General features: G+C 45.2%; 1 protein-coding gene across 3 annotated transcripts in view; it reads right to left on the reverse strand.

The window, feature by feature from the left end:
* Window positions 1-270: 270 nt before the first annotated feature.
* Window positions 271-5,054, reverse strand: part of tmem102 (transmembrane protein 102) — a 24,349-nt gene continuing 19,565 nt past the window's right edge. For 2 of the 3 annotated variants that reach the window (XM_062516379.1, XM_062516378.1), the window contains exon 3: window positions 4,205-5,054. This exon is cut by the window's right edge and continues 3,497 nt beyond it. The gene's annotated coding sequence lies outside the window, so the exon portion shown is untranslated. Of the gene's footprint in view, window positions 323-4,204 lie in introns of those variants that run through there. The other variant, XR_009935078.1, reaches the window with a different exon arrangement.

Genomic DNA, 5,054 nt, shown 5'->3' on the forward strand with positions numbered 1-5,054 from the left:
TCCATGAGGGTGCGTGAACATCTCCTAACAACACATTCCACAGGAGATAGTAGTTCATTATAATTGGCAAAATAAAAACACATTAAAAAAAGAACATTAACACTAATTACCAGTGTCATAATATTTCCATAATGGCCTACCGTAAACACACACTGCCCAAGGCCACATCAGACCTGATCTTTGGGTACCTGTCTGGGGCTGGTGTCCTACCCTGGGTGCGGTGGTGGCCATGTTTGTGCGTTCACAGCGGTGCAGGTGAGATGTGGAAGGGGAGGGATGGGCTCCCCTTCCGCTTATCTGTCTCCTAACCTTGTGGGCCACCCTGCAAAATCCATTATCAGCCATTTCAACTGACCGCAATAAACAAGGAAGGGGGGGGGGGGGGGGTCATTTAAATTAGATAATACAGTGTGTGTGTGTGTGTGTGTGTGTGTGTGAATATCAAGCTGGCAATAAACAAGATACATACCATTTTCCTGCGGCCTCTTTTGATATTTTTATCTTCACTGTGGGACCAACTGGAGACTGCAGGTCTGGCTGAGTGGTTGTGATGATGGTGCTGTGGCTAGTGCTGTTTTGTTGTGTCCCTGCGCCCTCTCTTGGCGAGATGATGGCACTGCAAGTTTTTGAAGAGTAATGAGCAGCAGCCTGCCAGGATGCGCCACAACTCCCTTAAGGGGAGGTGTGTGTGTGTGTGTGTTGGGGGGTGGGGGGGGTTGTTACAGAAGACAACAGTCACCATCTGTTCCCACGGCTGAGATTTATTTCATGCTACAAAGTCAAGATCATACGATACAAACCAGCCCAACCAAATATATATATATATATTTATATATATATATTTCATATGTATATGTATGAATATATAAATAGAGCAAATCAAGTAGCATCAAGACAATAAAGACCTGATGTGCACATTTTCAAGATCATCAAATAGAAAAAAGGCTAATAACATAAAGGAAAGCAGCCATCCTAGACTCAGAATACTGCAACACTTGACTAATTATTACCATTCGATTACCGTTGATTATGGATACATCGATATGTACCGATTTTAGACCATTTTTGCTTCGATTGGAGGAGATAATACATTCATTAAAAAAATACACATCTTAAAATCCAGCAGTGATTCTGATTGACATAGGCCTTGCATTGATAACGTAACAATGAATTGAAATGTTGCCTACGAGTTGCCATGACGCAAAGGCTAAAAGTAAACTATCACAGGACCCATGTCACACCGGGCCCGTGGTTGCCATGGATACTGAAACTATATCTATTCTATATACAGTAGATATAAAAACTATATCTATGTCGAAAACCACTCATCCTACAGCCTCGTTTCAGTTAAGACATTATTCAGGTCTCTGCTGAAGCACATTGATTTTAGTTTTCTGTTCGTTACGGCTTTCTGCTGCCTGTTCTCGTTTACTGGGTGCAAATGATCGCTGGGACTCAGCTCAAGCGGTGAAACAAACATCTTGACGTCAAAAAGGAGACCATCAAGTATAGACTGCATAGGAAAACGCTTGACGCTCTTAGAATTGATGTCTTGTGCAGCACAACCCTAAGATCAAGTTATTAAAAGAGAGAAAGAAGGAAAAAAACAAATCTTTAAAACTTGAATGGAAGATGAATATGGATTCATACACTCAGCACCTTGCCAGAGACCCTAACTAGGCTGATTGTGTTTGTGTACAGTATATGTGTGCAACCTACAACCAATATACAGCAGGCCTGTTCAAGAGGAAGCTTCTCTTTGTAAATTCTTCAGCAAAACCTCTTTAACAGCAGAGTGTTTCTCGCTCTTTGTGTTGTTTTTGTTTGGTTGTTTTACCAAACACCATGACTAATTCTATGGCGCACGAGTGACCCTGTGTGAAAAGGGGAAAGTGCTCTTGTTTTTACCGCTACCCTCTTTAGGCTTCGCAATAGTACCGACCTAATCAACAAGACACTCATCAATTTAGACTCCCAGCCCAGAAATGAAGTGTGTGGAAATGAGAGAGAAAGAGAGATAGAATGAAAGAAAGAGAGGGAGAGAGAGAGAGAGAGAGAGAGAGAGAGAGAGAGAGAGAATGAACAGCCTTCGACAAAGAGAACTGATATTCACGCTTCTCTCATTATCTCTCTTTCTTACACACACAAACACACACACACACACACACACTGCTTGGAAGGACTGGTGTGTTGCTCAGTTCTCTTTGTGCTAATTCAATGGCCGGTGAGATGAACACTGGTGGGTGAGCTCTCAGACTCAAATGACGTGACAATTACATGCAAATTACCACTCTAATGAACAAGGGGACGCCCATGAAAAGAGGTGGCAAGTGTGTGTGTGTGTGTGTGTGTGTGTGTGTGAATATAAGTGTGACAGAGTGTTTATACTGTATGTGTGTGTGTGTGTAAATGTATATTCTCACACTCCCATGAGCACTATCATTTATGGCCAATCTGTAAAGAAGAGGGCCAACAGCTGGGGCCGGCCACACACACACACACACACACACACGCACACGCACACGCACACGCACACGCACACGCACACGCACACGCACACACACAGCCATCGCTTCTCTCCAGCTAACTGCACACATCTGTGTGGCCGAGATAGGACCCAGCCACACACACTCACTCACACACACACACACACAGAGAGAGAACAAAGATGGGCTGGGAAGGAGGTCCAATGAGAGTGGCATCTGGATGATAGTCTGTCGAGTGCTATGCACTTCCATCTCTCATTCTCTTTCACGCTCTCGTTCCTCTCCCTCTCTCGTTCTCTTGCACGCTCTTTCGTTCCTCTCTCTCTCTCGTTCTCTTTCACGCTCTCTTGTTCCTCTCCCCCTCTCATTCTCTTTCACGCTCTCGTTCCTCTCACTCTCTCATTCTCCGTTTCACTCTTTCAAACCTCCCCCTTCTCTTTCCCCCTTTCTGTCTCATGAGACCCAGGAGCAAGAGCTCCGACCACCAAATCAGAAATCTCCCACACACACACACTTCCTGTCTTATTAAAACGCGGCAGCCAAGCAGACAAGGACACTGGCACCCTACACGCCACCAGTCAAGTTTCATGAAAAATGACGAGGAAGAGGCTTCTCCTGTGCAAGCTTTTATTCTCTAGGCCCACACACACACACACACACACACACACACACACATCTCTTACACACACACACACACACACCTCTTACACACACACACACACAAAGAGGTATATTTTCACATGAAAATGACTGAAACGAAAAAAGGAAAAAAAAAAGATAATGGAGAGAGAGAGATGGGAGAAAAAAAAGCGTGCCGTGGAAGAAGACCTTGTGCTCAGATAAGCAGACCTCAATCCGTAATGAGTGGATTACAGTTTGAATAAAAGCAGCTCGTTCGGCTTCAGCCCCAACCCACTTATTACAATCAAGGGGCCTCACTGGAACACCACGCATCACCATCTTCCTGATACGGTAATGACACCTCGTGGCTAGTAGTCCAGGCTTGTGCCTACGCAAAAATCCATCAAAGCAAAGCCTTGTGTATTTTTTTTTTCTTTTTGTTTGTTTCAAAAATTGTGCTTTAAGTGTTGACATCTCTCTTTTTTTGCTGTTGCATTGTATCGTTTTAAACCCTCTGAGTGCCATAGATTCCCCATCCCACCCCCCACCCCCACCCCTAGCCTTTGTGATTGTGCAAAAGACCCCTACAGTGTGTTGGCTTCCTCAGTTCTCTGACACTGCAGCATTAAGCACTTATAAGCCCATGCCGGGCTGATATGGTGAGGGAATGTGAGGAGGAGGAAGAGGAGGAAGAGGTGGAGGAGGAGGAGGAGAAGGAGGAGGAAGATGAGGTTCTTGTTAAGGGGATAGCGGAGCCTCAGCCGGCTATTAAGCAGAGCTGTGTGTGGCAAATCACCGCGGCACGAGGCAAACGCGCGCTCTCGTAGGCGTGCGAGCGGTCGTACTTCCGACACACGCCTGAGTAGGAAGGTTCCGGAAAAAAAAAAAAAACAGTTCAACTCGACAACAACAGCTGAGCACGATCTGGGCTCTGTTCCTAAACATCCCTGCTGTGCTTTGACCACTGTTTTAACGGCACAGAGGCCGCCCAATAGCAGAAAACACTCAATAGACATTAGCAAACGCTAGAGCAAATGAACAAGAAACCCCCTACTCACCCCCTCCCCTTCCCCCCCACCCACCCTCCATTACTCCTCTTCAGAAACATCCCCTGTACACAGCTAACTCACACACCACAACCGCCTGGCATGGACACCCACACTTGTGGGACTTCTAGCTGATTTTCCAGTTTTGGTCATAACAGTAATGCCACACGTTTGTGTGAGGTTTTCGTTTGTTTTCCTTAGTCAAGTTTATGGGTTTTTAACATTCTACTTGGATTACTTCGCCTACAGAGATCTTCCAGATTGTTTGTTGACATTACACTTCAGTCCTTCAGTCTAAAATGGCTGTTATATAACAATTATTGAACATCACCTTCTCCAAACCCAATCTCTATTCTACAGTAACCCCCATAACATTGTTAACATTACCACCGTGTTTGTTTATAAGTGGAGCATCTGAGAGAGGTCTGCAGGGAACCATCCAAGTAAAGCGTGTCCAGATCACGTGCTAAATGTCTATCTATGTAAATGCACTAGAAGTGCTACAGAAACTTTGGGACATGGTCAGTGTCACTAGTAAACACTGCTGTGACCAGCTCTGCCAAAAGTGAAAACCAGCCGACCCACCCGCACTGCCCACTCCACACAGTTGCTGCACGTGAGGAACAGTCATAGTCTAATCCGCCCAACGTACAGTACACACTTATTGTATAGAGGTTACTAGAGTTCAAACTTGAACTCGCCTGACAGCAGACCTCCTGTGGAAGTGTCGTCACCACGTTACGTTGCAGCATTGTCTTCCGTCCCGACGTCTTTAATTGACCCGTGTACAATCAAAACGTCTCTTTGAAACCTCGCCATCTCATCCATGTGGAATTCAAGGGGCACGTATACCCCATGCAGGGCTAATATGGCATATACACCACAGAAACATCTTTTGAAA

Source organism: Sardina pilchardus, chromosome 16 (assembly GCF_963854185.1).
Source record: "Sardina pilchardus chromosome 16, fSarPil1.1, whole genome shotgun sequence".
Classification (NCBI taxonomy): domain Eukaryota; kingdom Metazoa; phylum Chordata; class Actinopteri; order Clupeiformes; family Clupeidae; genus Sardina; species Sardina pilchardus.